At 54.9% G+C, this 12,450-nt stretch overlaps 30 non-coding genes across 30 annotated transcripts; 6 read left to right on the forward strand and 24 right to left on the reverse strand.

Annotated features, from left to right (window-relative positions):
- Positions 1 to 89: 89 nt before the first annotated feature.
- On the reverse strand, positions 90 to 163 carry Trnai-aau (transfer RNA isoleucine (anticodon AAU)). The gene has a single exon. It is a non-coding gene; the product is annotated as a tRNA-Ile (tRNA).
- A 198-nt stretch (positions 164 to 361) lies between these two features.
- On the reverse strand, positions 362 to 433 carry Trnae-uuc (transfer RNA glutamic acid (anticodon UUC)). The gene has a single exon. It is a non-coding gene; the product is annotated as a tRNA-Glu (tRNA).
- Positions 434 to 714: 281 nt separating this feature from the next.
- Positions 715 to 787, reverse strand: Trnam-cau (transfer RNA methionine (anticodon CAU)). The gene has a single exon. It is a non-coding gene; the product is annotated as a tRNA-Met (tRNA).
- A 380-nt stretch (positions 788 to 1,167) lies between these two features.
- Trnag-gcc (transfer RNA glycine (anticodon GCC)) lies at positions 1,168 to 1,238 on the reverse strand. Its single transcript has one exon. It is a non-coding gene; the product is annotated as a tRNA-Gly (tRNA).
- Positions 1,239 to 1,579: 341 nt separating this feature from the next.
- Trnag-ucc (transfer RNA glycine (anticodon UCC)) lies at positions 1,580 to 1,651 on the forward strand. Its single transcript has one exon. It is a non-coding gene; the product is annotated as a tRNA-Gly (tRNA).
- A 580-nt stretch (positions 1,652 to 2,231) lies between these two features.
- Positions 2,232 to 2,305, reverse strand: Trnai-aau (transfer RNA isoleucine (anticodon AAU)). The gene has a single exon. It is a non-coding gene; the product is annotated as a tRNA-Ile (tRNA).
- Positions 2,306 to 2,503: 198 nt separating this feature from the next.
- Positions 2,504 to 2,575, reverse strand: Trnae-uuc (transfer RNA glutamic acid (anticodon UUC)). The gene has a single exon. It is a non-coding gene; the product is annotated as a tRNA-Glu (tRNA).
- A 281-nt stretch (positions 2,576 to 2,856) lies between these two features.
- On the reverse strand, positions 2,857 to 2,929 carry Trnam-cau (transfer RNA methionine (anticodon CAU)). The gene has a single exon. It is a non-coding gene; the product is annotated as a tRNA-Met (tRNA).
- A 380-nt stretch (positions 2,930 to 3,309) lies between these two features.
- Trnag-gcc (transfer RNA glycine (anticodon GCC)) lies at positions 3,310 to 3,380 on the reverse strand. The gene has a single exon. It is a non-coding gene; the product is annotated as a tRNA-Gly (tRNA).
- Positions 3,381 to 3,721: 341 nt separating this feature from the next.
- Positions 3,722 to 3,793, forward strand: Trnag-ucc (transfer RNA glycine (anticodon UCC)). The gene has a single exon. It is a non-coding gene; the product is annotated as a tRNA-Gly (tRNA).
- Positions 3,794 to 4,373: 580 nt separating this feature from the next.
- Positions 4,374 to 4,447, reverse strand: Trnai-aau (transfer RNA isoleucine (anticodon AAU)). Its single transcript has one exon. It is a non-coding gene; the product is annotated as a tRNA-Ile (tRNA).
- A 198-nt stretch (positions 4,448 to 4,645) lies between these two features.
- Positions 4,646 to 4,717, reverse strand: Trnae-uuc (transfer RNA glutamic acid (anticodon UUC)). Its single transcript has one exon. It is a non-coding gene; the product is annotated as a tRNA-Glu (tRNA).
- A 281-nt stretch (positions 4,718 to 4,998) lies between these two features.
- Trnam-cau (transfer RNA methionine (anticodon CAU)) lies at positions 4,999 to 5,071 on the reverse strand. Its single transcript has one exon. It is a non-coding gene; the product is annotated as a tRNA-Met (tRNA).
- A 380-nt stretch (positions 5,072 to 5,451) lies between these two features.
- Trnag-gcc (transfer RNA glycine (anticodon GCC)) lies at positions 5,452 to 5,522 on the reverse strand. Its single transcript has one exon. It is a non-coding gene; the product is annotated as a tRNA-Gly (tRNA).
- Positions 5,523 to 5,863: 341 nt separating this feature from the next.
- Positions 5,864 to 5,935, forward strand: Trnag-ucc (transfer RNA glycine (anticodon UCC)). Its single transcript has one exon. It is a non-coding gene; the product is annotated as a tRNA-Gly (tRNA).
- A 580-nt stretch (positions 5,936 to 6,515) lies between these two features.
- On the reverse strand, positions 6,516 to 6,589 carry Trnai-aau (transfer RNA isoleucine (anticodon AAU)). The gene has a single exon. It is a non-coding gene; the product is annotated as a tRNA-Ile (tRNA).
- Positions 6,590 to 6,787: 198 nt separating this feature from the next.
- Positions 6,788 to 6,859, reverse strand: Trnae-uuc (transfer RNA glutamic acid (anticodon UUC)). Its single transcript has one exon. It is a non-coding gene; the product is annotated as a tRNA-Glu (tRNA).
- A 281-nt stretch (positions 6,860 to 7,140) lies between these two features.
- Trnam-cau (transfer RNA methionine (anticodon CAU)) lies at positions 7,141 to 7,213 on the reverse strand. The gene has a single exon. It is a non-coding gene; the product is annotated as a tRNA-Met (tRNA).
- Positions 7,214 to 7,593: 380 nt separating this feature from the next.
- Positions 7,594 to 7,664, reverse strand: Trnag-gcc (transfer RNA glycine (anticodon GCC)). Its single transcript has one exon. It is a non-coding gene; the product is annotated as a tRNA-Gly (tRNA).
- A 341-nt stretch (positions 7,665 to 8,005) lies between these two features.
- On the forward strand, positions 8,006 to 8,077 carry Trnag-ucc (transfer RNA glycine (anticodon UCC)). Its single transcript has one exon. It is a non-coding gene; the product is annotated as a tRNA-Gly (tRNA).
- A 580-nt stretch (positions 8,078 to 8,657) lies between these two features.
- On the reverse strand, positions 8,658 to 8,731 carry Trnai-aau (transfer RNA isoleucine (anticodon AAU)). Its single transcript has one exon. It is a non-coding gene; the product is annotated as a tRNA-Ile (tRNA).
- Positions 8,732 to 8,929: 198 nt separating this feature from the next.
- Trnae-uuc (transfer RNA glutamic acid (anticodon UUC)) lies at positions 8,930 to 9,001 on the reverse strand. The gene has a single exon. It is a non-coding gene; the product is annotated as a tRNA-Glu (tRNA).
- A 281-nt stretch (positions 9,002 to 9,282) lies between these two features.
- Positions 9,283 to 9,355, reverse strand: Trnam-cau (transfer RNA methionine (anticodon CAU)). The gene has a single exon. It is a non-coding gene; the product is annotated as a tRNA-Met (tRNA).
- Positions 9,356 to 9,735: 380 nt separating this feature from the next.
- Positions 9,736 to 9,806, reverse strand: Trnag-gcc (transfer RNA glycine (anticodon GCC)). The gene has a single exon. It is a non-coding gene; the product is annotated as a tRNA-Gly (tRNA).
- Positions 9,807 to 10,147: 341 nt separating this feature from the next.
- Trnag-ucc (transfer RNA glycine (anticodon UCC)) lies at positions 10,148 to 10,219 on the forward strand. The gene has a single exon. It is a non-coding gene; the product is annotated as a tRNA-Gly (tRNA).
- Positions 10,220 to 10,799: 580 nt separating this feature from the next.
- Trnai-aau (transfer RNA isoleucine (anticodon AAU)) lies at positions 10,800 to 10,873 on the reverse strand. Its single transcript has one exon. It is a non-coding gene; the product is annotated as a tRNA-Ile (tRNA).
- A 198-nt stretch (positions 10,874 to 11,071) lies between these two features.
- Trnae-uuc (transfer RNA glutamic acid (anticodon UUC)) lies at positions 11,072 to 11,143 on the reverse strand. Its single transcript has one exon. It is a non-coding gene; the product is annotated as a tRNA-Glu (tRNA).
- Positions 11,144 to 11,424: 281 nt separating this feature from the next.
- On the reverse strand, positions 11,425 to 11,497 carry Trnam-cau (transfer RNA methionine (anticodon CAU)). Its single transcript has one exon. It is a non-coding gene; the product is annotated as a tRNA-Met (tRNA).
- A 380-nt stretch (positions 11,498 to 11,877) lies between these two features.
- On the reverse strand, positions 11,878 to 11,948 carry Trnag-gcc (transfer RNA glycine (anticodon GCC)). The gene has a single exon. It is a non-coding gene; the product is annotated as a tRNA-Gly (tRNA).
- A 341-nt stretch (positions 11,949 to 12,289) lies between these two features.
- On the forward strand, positions 12,290 to 12,361 carry Trnag-ucc (transfer RNA glycine (anticodon UCC)). Its single transcript has one exon. It is a non-coding gene; the product is annotated as a tRNA-Gly (tRNA).
- The last annotated feature ends 89 nt before the right edge of the window (positions 12,362 to 12,450 follow it).

Raw genomic sequence — 12,450 nt, forward strand, 5'->3', positions numbered from 1 at the left:
TGTCAACTTCCACGCAGGGTGATGATCATTTGGTCATCACACTCGCCAGCTGAAATCGGCGCTGCCTTTTCGCAGTAGTAAAAGAGTGGTGGCCCGTGGGGGGATCGAACCCACGACCTTCGCGTTATTAGCACGACGCTCTAACCAACTGAGCTAACGGGCCTCGGCAGACGCAGTTGCTCAGCCCTACGCTGGAATCAGGTGGCATGAAGCCATACACCATTTCTATGGGCGTCGTGTGTCTGCTTCCATAGTCTATATTCTGCTGGCGGTCTAGAAACAGTAGCTATATTGCGAGCAGGACGGGAAACGGCCGCTCGGACAGCTCAAACTTGTCACGATTCGTGTGGAAAAAATTCCGTTCCGGTACCGGGAATCGAACCCGGGCCTCCTGGGTGAAAGCCAGGTATCCTAGCCACTAGACCACACCGGATGTGGCCGTTTCATTCGACCGTTCGTACGGTCGCTTGTCGCATTGTCGCTCTCTTTGCGAGCATCTTTGCACATACTGACTGGCAAGGCGCGCACCTCAAACGTCGCAGAGCAATGCTTTTGGCTTCATGCTCTGCTGGGAGAAGAGGAAAAGGGAGGCTGTAAGTAGCAACAACAGGAAGTAAACATTTTCCCGCTGAAGCGTTGAAACGTTGTGGATAACAAACAAGAAATACGTTGGCGCCCTAGCAACAGCACCACCATCAGTCACAGAAAATTAAATGCCCCGGGTGAGGATCGAACTCACGACTTTAAGATTATGACACCTACGCGCTGCCTACTGCGCTACCGAGGCACGGGGGAACCGCTTGTCCTGGAAACTGGGTAAATACCGTACCCAATATTAGACGTAGAGACACTGTACTTCCTGGATGACGTGTTCTGTTGCTACACGTGCACTGCCGACCCAGTTGATTGCGGTGTTGCTGCAGCTGTTGCAACGATAGGCAGCACATCTTGTCGTTAAAGTTCAGTGCCTCGGAGGCACCCGGACACAGCAACTTGTGGGGCCAGGCCGACGCTAATCTGTAGAACTTGATGCGAGCGTCCTAGTGGGGACCCGCGAGTGCTGCGTTCTCGGTTCTTCTCAAGGGAATCCAGCTATACATTCTTGTGGATCGTGCATCTCAAGCGCGCAAGCCACGCGGCAGCATTATCGCGGGAAAAGCAAAATGATGCTTCGGCCGGGAATCGAACCCGGGCCGCCCGCGTGGCAGGCGAGCATTCTACCACTGAACCACCGATGCTCGGGCCAGCGGTAACTTCACGCTGCTTCCCGAGCAGATGTCTCAAGGGAAAGTGGGACTGCCGTCAAGCGCCGTAGCATTCTGTGGAGAAGATGCTGCAGACGCTGAATCCTGCACTGCACTGCTTAAAAATGCCGCCAGAACGCGGTCCTCTGCGTACTCTTGCGTCGCCGGCGCCGACTCTTGCCAAAGGATGCGAAATGTGCGCGGATACGCTGTCCGAATGCGTCTGGATGTGCTCCCCTAGCCTGCCTCGAAATGCGCCTGCCGGGTACGATCACCTTCGGCCGCTGCCGACAGGCGGGAAGCCGACACAGCGCGGAGGCGGGGCGCTCGCTTGTGCGGTGGTGGTGTAATAGTCAGCATAGTTGCCTTCCAAGCAGTCGATCCGGGTTCGATTCCCGGCCACCGCAGCAGGCTTTTAATTTCGCGTATGAGTGCTTTTGCCACGCGCTCTTAAACTATTGTTTTTTCGCCCTCTTACTCGCTGCATACCAGACCTTAGTGTGTCTCGACTTGTCTCGACTTTGCTCAGCTGACGCGAGAGCTGACGCTCTCAAATCGGCCTATATCAAAACGACAAGCACGAGAAACGACTGAGAGAGGTAAGGAGAGGCGAGGCGATGGACACACAGCACGCCCCCTTCATTTCACGGTGGCGTCTCCCTGACCGAATCGGATCGGGCTGTAGCTCCGAAAACAAAGGAGAAACAAAAATAGGAACTGCCAATAGTGCCCTGTGTCCCCATGCGCTCACCCGCCCAAGTACTGACAAGGGCCAAAGTTGTTACGCATCGGCAATCGGACATTTTCTTTCATTTTCTCTAACCAGTGTATTCAAGATATTATGGCCATTGCCGAGTGAATGCTGTAGTGCTTCCCGACGAGTCGGGTTCGGATCCTCTGTCAACTTCCACGCAGGGTGATGATCATTTGGTCATCACACTCGCCAGCTGAAATCGGCGCTGCCTTTTCGCAGTAGTAAAAGAGTGGTGGCCCGTGGGGGGATCGAACCCACGACCTTCGCGTTATTAGCACGACGCTCTAACCAACTGAGCTAACGGGCCTCGGCAGACGCAGTTGCTCAGCCCTACGCTGGAATCAGGTGGCATGAAGCCATACACCATTTCTATGGGCGTCGTGTGTCTGCTTCCATAGTCTATATTCTGCTGGCGGTCTAGAAACAGTAGCTATATTGCGAGCAGGACGGGAAACGGCCGCTCGGACAGCTCAAACTTGTCACGATTCGTGTGGAAAAAATTCCGTTCCGGTACCGGGAATCGAACCCGGGCCTCCTGGGTGAAAGCCAGGTATCCTAGCCACTAGACCACACCGGATGTGGCCGTTTCATTCGACCGTTCGTACGGTCGCTTGTCGCATTGTCGCTCTCTTTGCGAGCATCTTTGCACATACTGACTGGCAAGGCGCGCACCTCAAACGTCGCAGAGCAATGCTTTTGGCTTCATGCTCTGCTGGGAGAAGAGGAAAAGGGAGGCTGTAAGTAGCAACAACAGGAAGTAAACATTTTCCCGCTGAAGCGTTGAAACGTTGTGGATAACAAACAAGAAATACGTTGGCGCCCTAGCAACAGCACCACCATCAGTCACAGAAAATTAAATGCCCCGGGTGAGGATCGAACTCACGACTTTAAGATTATGACACCTACGCGCTGCCTACTGCGCTACCGAGGCACGGGGGAACCGCTTGTCCTGGAAACTGGGTAAATACCGTACCCAATATTAGACGTAGAGACACTGTACTTCCTGGATGACGTGTTCTGTTGCTACACGTGCACTGCCGACCCAGTTGATTGCGGTGTTGCTGCAGCTGTTGCAACGATAGGCAGCACATCTTGTCGTTAAAGTTCAGTGCCTCGGAGGCACCCGGACACAGCAACTTGTGGGGCCAGGCCGACGCTAATCTGTAGAACTTGATGCGAGCGTCCTAGTGGGGACCCGCGAGTGCTGCGTTCTCGGTTCTTCTCAAGGGAATCCAGCTATACATTCTTGTGGATCGTGCATCTCAAGCGCGCAAGCCACGCGGCAGCATTATCGCGGGAAAAGCAAAATGATGCTTCGGCCGGGAATCGAACCCGGGCCGCCCGCGTGGCAGGCGAGCATTCTACCACTGAACCACCGATGCTCGGGCCAGCGGTAACTTCACGCTGCTTCCCGAGCAGATGTCTCAAGGGAAAGTGGGACTGCCGTCAAGCGCCGTAGCATTCTGTGGAGAAGATGCTGCAGACGCTGAATCCTGCACTGCACTGCTTAAAAATGCCGCCAGAACGCGGTCCTCTGCGTACTCTTGCGTCGCCGGCGCCGACTCTTGCCAAAGGATGCGAAATGTGCGCGGATACGCTGTCCGAATGCGTCTGGATGTGCTCCCCTAGCCTGCCTCGAAATGCGCCTGCCGGGTACGATCACCTTCGGCCGCTGCCGACAGGCGGGAAGCCGACACAGCGCGGAGGCGGGGCGCTCGCTTGTGCGGTGGTGGTGTAATAGTCAGCATAGTTGCCTTCCAAGCAGTCGATCCGGGTTCGATTCCCGGCCACCGCAGCAGGCTTTTAATTTCGCGTATGAGTGCTTTTGCCACGCGCTCTTAAACTATTGTTTTTTCGCCCTCTTACTCGCTGCATACCAGACCTTAGTGTGTCTCGACTTGTCTCGACTTTGCTCAGCTGACGCGAGAGCTGACGCTCTCAAATCGGCCTATATCAAAACGACAAGCACGAGAAACGACTGAGAGAGGTAAGGAGAGGCGAGGCGATGGACACACAGCACGCCCCCTTCATTTCACGGTGGCGTCTCCCTGACCGAATCGGATCGGGCTGTAGCTCCGAAAACAAAGGAGAAACAAAAATAGGAACTGCCAATAGTGCCCTGTGTCCCCATGCGCTCACCCGCCCAAGTACTGACAAGGGCCAAAGTTGTTACGCATCGGCAATCGGACATTTTCTTTCATTTTCTCTAACCAGTGTATTCAAGATATTATGGCCATTGCCGAGTGAATGCTGTAGTGCTTCCCGACGAGTCGGGTTCGGATCCTCTGTCAACTTCCACGCAGGGTGATGATCATTTGGTCATCACACTCGCCAGCTGAAATCGGCGCTGCCTTTTCGCAGTAGTAAAAGAGTGGTGGCCCGTGGGGGGATCGAACCCACGACCTTCGCGTTATTAGCACGACGCTCTAACCAACTGAGCTAACGGGCCTCGGCAGACGCAGTTGCTCAGCCCTACGCTGGAATCAGGTGGCATGAAGCCATACACCATTTCTATGGGCGTCGTGTGTCTGCTTCCATAGTCTATATTCTGCTGGCGGTCTAGAAACAGTAGCTATATTGCGAGCAGGACGGGAAACGGCCGCTCGGACAGCTCAAACTTGTCACGATTCGTGTGGAAAAAATTCCGTTCCGGTACCGGGAATCGAACCCGGGCCTCCTGGGTGAAAGCCAGGTATCCTAGCCACTAGACCACACCGGATGTGGCCGTTTCATTCGACCGTTCGTACGGTCGCTTGTCGCATTGTCGCTCTCTTTGCGAGCATCTTTGCACATACTGACTGGCAAGGCGCGCACCTCAAACGTCGCAGAGCAATGCTTTTGGCTTCATGCTCTGCTGGGAGAAGAGGAAAAGGGAGGCTGTAAGTAGCAACAACAGGAAGTAAACATTTTCCCGCTGAAGCGTTGAAACGTTGTGGATAACAAACAAGAAATACGTTGGCGCCCTAGCAACAGCACCACCATCAGTCACAGAAAATTAAATGCCCCGGGTGAGGATCGAACTCACGACTTTAAGATTATGACACCTACGCGCTGCCTACTGCGCTACCGAGGCACGGGGGAACCGCTTGTCCTGGAAACTGGGTAAATACCGTACCCAATATTAGACGTAGAGACACTGTACTTCCTGGATGACGTGTTCTGTTGCTACACGTGCACTGCCGACCCAGTTGATTGCGGTGTTGCTGCAGCTGTTGCAACGATAGGCAGCACATCTTGTCGTTAAAGTTCAGTGCCTCGGAGGCACCCGGACACAGCAACTTGTGGGGCCAGGCCGACGCTAATCTGTAGAACTTGATGCGAGCGTCCTAGTGGGGACCCGCGAGTGCTGCGTTCTCGGTTCTTCTCAAGGGAATCCAGCTATACATTCTTGTGGATCGTGCATCTCAAGCGCGCAAGCCACGCGGCAGCATTATCGCGGGAAAAGCAAAATGATGCTTCGGCCGGGAATCGAACCCGGGCCGCCCGCGTGGCAGGCGAGCATTCTACCACTGAACCACCGATGCTCGGGCCAGCGGTAACTTCACGCTGCTTCCCGAGCAGATGTCTCAAGGGAAAGTGGGACTGCCGTCAAGCGCCGTAGCATTCTGTGGAGAAGATGCTGCAGACGCTGAATCCTGCACTGCACTGCTTAAAAATGCCGCCAGAACGCGGTCCTCTGCGTACTCTTGCGTCGCCGGCGCCGACTCTTGCCAAAGGATGCGAAATGTGCGCGGATACGCTGTCCGAATGCGTCTGGATGTGCTCCCCTAGCCTGCCTCGAAATGCGCCTGCCGGGTACGATCACCTTCGGCCGCTGCCGACAGGCGGGAAGCCGACACAGCGCGGAGGCGGGGCGCTCGCTTGTGCGGTGGTGGTGTAATAGTCAGCATAGTTGCCTTCCAAGCAGTCGATCCGGGTTCGATTCCCGGCCACCGCAGCAGGCTTTTAATTTCGCGTATGAGTGCTTTTGCCACGCGCTCTTAAACTATTGTTTTTTCGCCCTCTTACTCGCTGCATACCAGACCTTAGTGTGTCTCGACTTGTCTCGACTTTGCTCAGCTGACGCGAGAGCTGACGCTCTCAAATCGGCCTATATCAAAACGACAAGCACGAGAAACGACTGAGAGAGGTAAGGAGAGGCGAGGCGATGGACACACAGCACGCCCCCTTCATTTCACGGTGGCGTCTCCCTGACCGAATCGGATCGGGCTGTAGCTCCGAAAACAAAGGAGAAACAAAAATAGGAACTGCCAATAGTGCCCTGTGTCCCCATGCGCTCACCCGCCCAAGTACTGACAAGGGCCAAAGTTGTTACGCATCGGCAATCGGACATTTTCTTTCATTTTCTCTAACCAGTGTATTCAAGATATTATGGCCATTGCCGAGTGAATGCTGTAGTGCTTCCCGACGAGTCGGGTTCGGATCCTCTGTCAACTTCCACGCAGGGTGATGATCATTTGGTCATCACACTCGCCAGCTGAAATCGGCGCTGCCTTTTCGCAGTAGTAAAAGAGTGGTGGCCCGTGGGGGGATCGAACCCACGACCTTCGCGTTATTAGCACGACGCTCTAACCAACTGAGCTAACGGGCCTCGGCAGACGCAGTTGCTCAGCCCTACGCTGGAATCAGGTGGCATGAAGCCATACACCATTTCTATGGGCGTCGTGTGTCTGCTTCCATAGTCTATATTCTGCTGGCGGTCTAGAAACAGTAGCTATATTGCGAGCAGGACGGGAAACGGCCGCTCGGACAGCTCAAACTTGTCACGATTCGTGTGGAAAAAATTCCGTTCCGGTACCGGGAATCGAACCCGGGCCTCCTGGGTGAAAGCCAGGTATCCTAGCCACTAGACCACACCGGATGTGGCCGTTTCATTCGACCGTTCGTACGGTCGCTTGTCGCATTGTCGCTCTCTTTGCGAGCATCTTTGCACATACTGACTGGCAAGGCGCGCACCTCAAACGTCGCAGAGCAATGCTTTTGGCTTCATGCTCTGCTGGGAGAAGAGGAAAAGGGAGGCTGTAAGTAGCAACAACAGGAAGTAAACATTTTCCCGCTGAAGCGTTGAAACGTTGTGGATAACAAACAAGAAATACGTTGGCGCCCTAGCAACAGCACCACCATCAGTCACAGAAAATTAAATGCCCCGGGTGAGGATCGAACTCACGACTTTAAGATTATGACACCTACGCGCTGCCTACTGCGCTACCGAGGCACGGGGGAACCGCTTGTCCTGGAAACTGGGTAAATACCGTACCCAATATTAGACGTAGAGACACTGTACTTCCTGGATGACGTGTTCTGTTGCTACACGTGCACTGCCGACCCAGTTGATTGCGGTGTTGCTGCAGCTGTTGCAACGATAGGCAGCACATCTTGTCGTTAAAGTTCAGTGCCTCGGAGGCACCCGGACACAGCAACTTGTGGGGCCAGGCCGACGCTAATCTGTAGAACTTGATGCGAGCGTCCTAGTGGGGACCCGCGAGTGCTGCGTTCTCGGTTCTTCTCAAGGGAATCCAGCTATACATTCTTGTGGATCGTGCATCTCAAGCGCGCAAGCCACGCGGCAGCATTATCGCGGGAAAAGCAAAATGATGCTTCGGCCGGGAATCGAACCCGGGCCGCCCGCGTGGCAGGCGAGCATTCTACCACTGAACCACCGATGCTCGGGCCAGCGGTAACTTCACGCTGCTTCCCGAGCAGATGTCTCAAGGGAAAGTGGGACTGCCGTCAAGCGCCGTAGCATTCTGTGGAGAAGATGCTGCAGACGCTGAATCCTGCACTGCACTGCTTAAAAATGCCGCCAGAACGCGGTCCTCTGCGTACTCTTGCGTCGCCGGCGCCGACTCTTGCCAAAGGATGCGAAATGTGCGCGGATACGCTGTCCGAATGCGTCTGGATGTGCTCCCCTAGCCTGCCTCGAAATGCGCCTGCCGGGTACGATCACCTTCGGCCGCTGCCGACAGGCGGGAAGCCGACACAGCGCGGAGGCGGGGCGCTCGCTTGTGCGGTGGTGGTGTAATAGTCAGCATAGTTGCCTTCCAAGCAGTCGATCCGGGTTCGATTCCCGGCCACCGCAGCAGGCTTTTAATTTCGCGTATGAGTGCTTTTGCCACGCGCTCTTAAACTATTGTTTTTTCGCCCTCTTACTCGCTGCATACCAGCCCTTAGTGTGTCTCGACTTGTCTCGACTTTGCTCAGCTGACGCGAGAGCTGACGCTCTCAAATCGGCCTATATCAAAACGACAAGCACGAGAAACGACTGAGAGAGGTAAGGAGAGGCGAGGCGATGGACACACAGCACGCCCCCTTCATTTCACGGTGGCGTCTCCCTGACCGAATCGGATCGGGCTGTAGCTCCGAAAACAAAGGAGAAACAAAAATAGGAACTGCCAATAGTGCCCTGTGTCCCCATGCGCTCACCCGCCCAAGTACTGACAAGGGCCAAAGTTGTTACGCATCGGCAATCGGACATTTTCTTTCATTTTCTCTAACCAGTGTATTCAAGATATTATGGCCATTGCCGAGTGAATGCTGTAGTGCTTCCCGACGAGTCGGGTTCGGATCCTCTGTCAACTTCCACGCAGGGTGATGATCATTTGGTCATCACACTCGCCAGCTGAAATCGGCGCTGCCTTTTCGCAGTAGTAAAAGAGTGGTGGCCCGTGGGGGGATCGAACCCACGACCTTCGCGTTATTAGCACGACGCTCTAACCAACTGAGCTAACGGGCCTCGGCAGACGCAGTTGCTCAGCCCTACGCTGGAATCAGGTGGCATGAAGCCATACACCATTTCTATGGGCGTCGTGTGTCTGCTTCCATAGTCTATATTCTGCTGGCGGTCTAGAAACAGTAGCTATATTGCGAGCAGGACGGGAAACGGCCGCTCGGACAGCTCAAACTTGTCACGATTCGTGTGGAAAAAATTCCGTTCCGGTACCGGGAATCGAACCCGGGCCTCCTGGGTGAAAGCCAGGTATCCTAGCCACTAGACCACACCGGATGTGGCCGTTTCATTCGACCGTTCGTACGGTCGCTTGTCGCATTGTCGCTCTCTTTGCGAGCATCTTTGCACATACTGACTGGCAAGGCGCGCACCTCAAACGTCGCAGAGCAATGCTTTTGGCTTCATGCTCTGCTGGGAGAAGAGGAAAAGGGAGGCTGTAAGTAGCAACAACAGGAAGTAAACATTTTCCCGCTGAAGCGTTGAAACGTTGTGGATAACAAACAAGAAATACGTTGGCGCCCTAGCAACAGCACCACCATCAGTCACAGAAAATTAAATGCCCCGGGTGAGGATCGAACTCACGACTTTAAGATTATGACACCTACGCGCTGCCTACTGCGCTACCGAGGCACGGGGGAACCGCTTGTCCTGGAAACTGGGTAAATACCGTACCCAATATTAGACGTAGAGACACTGTACTTCCTGGATGACGTGTTCTGTTGCTACACGTGCACTGCCGACCCAGTTGATTGCGGTGTTGCTGCAGCTGTTGCAACGATAGGCAGCACATCTTGTCGTTAAAGTTCAGTGCCTCGGAGGCACCCGGACACAGCAACTTGTGGGGCCAGGCCGACGCTAATCTGTAGAACTTGATGCGAGCGTCCTAGTGGGGACCCGCGAGTGCTGCGTTCTCGGTTCTTCTCAAGGGAATCCAGCTATACATTCTTGTGGATCGTGCATCTCAAGCGCGCAAGCCACGCGGCAGCATTATCGCGGGAAAAGCAAAATGATGCTTCGGCCGGGAATCGAACCCGGGCCGCCCGCGTGGCAGGCGAGCATTCTACCACTGAACCACCGATGCTCGGGCCAGCGGTAACTTCACGCTGCTTCCCGAGCAGATGTCTCAAGGGAAAGTGGGACTGCCGTCAAGCGCCGTAGCATTCTGTGGAGAAGATGCTGCAGACGCTGAATCCTGCACTGCACTGCTTAAAAATGCCGCCAGAACGCGGTCCTCTGCGTACTCTTGCGTCGCCGGCGCCGACTCTTGCCAAAGGATGCGAAATGTGCGCGGATACGCTGTCCGAATGCGTCTGGATGTGCTCCCCTAGCCTGCCTCGAAATGCGCCTGCCGGGTACGATCACCTTCGGCCGCTGCCGACAGGCGGGAAGCCGACACAGCGCGGAGGCGGGGCGCTCGCTTGTGCGGTGGTGGTGTAATAGTCAGCATAGTTGCCTTCCAAGCAGTCGATCCGGGTTCGATTCCCGGCCACCGCAGCAGGCTTTTAATTTCGCGTATGAGTGCTTTTGCCACGCGCTCTTAAACTATTGTTTTTTCGCCCTCTTACTCGCTGCATACCAGACCTTAGTGTGTCTCGACTTGTCTCGACTTTGCTCAGCTGACGCGAGAGCTGACGCTCTCAAATCGGCCTATATCAAAACGACAAGCACGAGAAACGACTGAGAGAGGTAAGGAGAGGCGAGGCGATGGACACACAGCACGCCCCCTTCATTTCACGGTGGCGTCTCCCTGACCGAATCGGATCGGGCTGTAGCTCCGAAAACAAAGGAGAAACAAAAATAGGAACTGCCAATAGTGCCCTGTGTCCCCATGCGCTCACCCGCCCAAGTACTGACAAGGGCCAAAGTTGTTACGCATCGGCAATCGGACATTTTCTTTCATTTTCTCTAACCAGTGTATTCAAGATATTATGGCCATTGCCGAGTGAATGCTGTAGTGCTTCCCGACGAGTCGGGTTCGGATCCTCTGTCAACTTCCACGCAGGGTGATGATCATTTGGTCATCACACTCGCCAGCTGAAATCGGCGCTGCCTTTTCGCAGTAGTAAAAGAGTGGTGGCCCGTGGGGGGATCGAACCCACGACCTTCGCGTTATTAGCACGACGCTCTAACCAACTGAGCTAACGGGCCTCGGCAGACGCAGTTGCTCAGCCCTACGCTGGAATCAGGTGGCATGAAGCCATACACCATTTCTATGGGCGTCGTGTGTCTGCTTCCATAGTCTATATTCTGCTGGCGGTCTAGAAACAGTAGCTATATTGCGAGCAGGACGGGAAACGGCCGCTCGGACAGCTCAAACTTGTCACGATTCGTGTGGAAAAAATTCCGTTCCGGTACCGGGAATCGAACCCGGGCCTCCTGGGTGAAAGCCAGGTATCCTAGCCACTAGACCACACCGGATGTGGCCGTTTCATTCGACCGTTCGTACGGTCGCTTGTCGCATTGTCGCTCTCTTTGCGAGCATCTTTGCACATACTGACTGGCAAGGCGCGCACCTCAAACGTCGCAGAGCAATGCTTTTGGCTTCATGCTCTGCTGGGAGAAGAGGAAAAGGGAGGCTGTAAGTAGCAACAACAGGAAGTAAACATTTTCCCGCTGAAGCGTTGAAACGTTGTGGATAACAAACAAGAAATACGTTGGCGCCCTAGCAACAGCACCACCATCAGTCACAGAAAATTAAATGCCCCGGGTGAGGATCGAACTCACGACTTTAAGATTATGACACCTACGCGCTGCCTACTGCGCTACCGAGGCACGGGGGAACCGCTTGTCCTGGAAACTGGGTAAATACCGTACCCAATATTAGACGTAGAGACACTGTACTTCCTGGATGACGTGTTCTGTTGCTACACGTGCACTGCCGACCCAGTTGATTGCGGTGTTGCTGCAGCTGTTGCAACGATAGGCAGCACATCTTGTCGTTAAAGTTCAGTGCCTCGGAGGCACCCGGACACAGCAACTTGTGGGGCCAGGCCGACGCTAATCTGTAGAACTTGATGCGAGCGTCCTAGTGGGGACCCGCGAGTGCTGCGTTCTCGGTTCTTCTCAAGGGAATCCAGCTATACATTCTTGTGGATCGTGCATCTCAAGCGCGCAAGCCACGCGGCAGCATTATCGCGGGAAAAGCAAAATGATGCTTCGGCCGGGAATCGAACCCGGGCCGCCCGCGTGGCAGGCGAGCATTCTACCACTGAACCACCGATGCTCGGGCCAGCGGTAACTTCACGCTGCTTCCCGAGCAGATGTCTCAAGGGAAAGTGGGACTGCCGTCAAGCGCCGTAGCATTCTGTGGAGAAGATGCTGCAGACGCTGAATCCTGCACTGCACTGCTTAAAAATGCCGCCAGAACGCGGTCCTCTGCGTACTCTTGCGTCGCCGGCGCCGACTCTTGCCAAAGGATGCGAAATGTGCGCGGATACGCTGTCCGAATGCGTCTGGATGTGCTCCCCTAGCCTGCCTCGAAATGCGCCTGCCGGGTACGATCACCTTCGGCCGCTGCCGACAGGCGGGAAGCCGACACAGCGCGGAGGCGGGGCGCTCGCTTGTGCGGTGGTGGTGTAATAGTCAGCATAGTTGCCTTCCAAGCAGTCGATCCGGGTTCGATTCCCGGCCACCGCCGCAGGCTTTTAATTTCGCGTATGAGTGCTTTTGCCACGCGCTCTTAAACTATTGTTTTTTCGCCCTCTTACTCGCTGCATACCAGACCT

Source organism: Schistocerca serialis, chromosome 2 (assembly GCF_023864345.2).
Source record: "Schistocerca serialis cubense isolate TAMUIC-IGC-003099 chromosome 2, iqSchSeri2.2, whole genome shotgun sequence".
NCBI lineage: Eukaryota > Metazoa > Arthropoda > Insecta > Orthoptera > Acrididae > Schistocerca > Schistocerca serialis.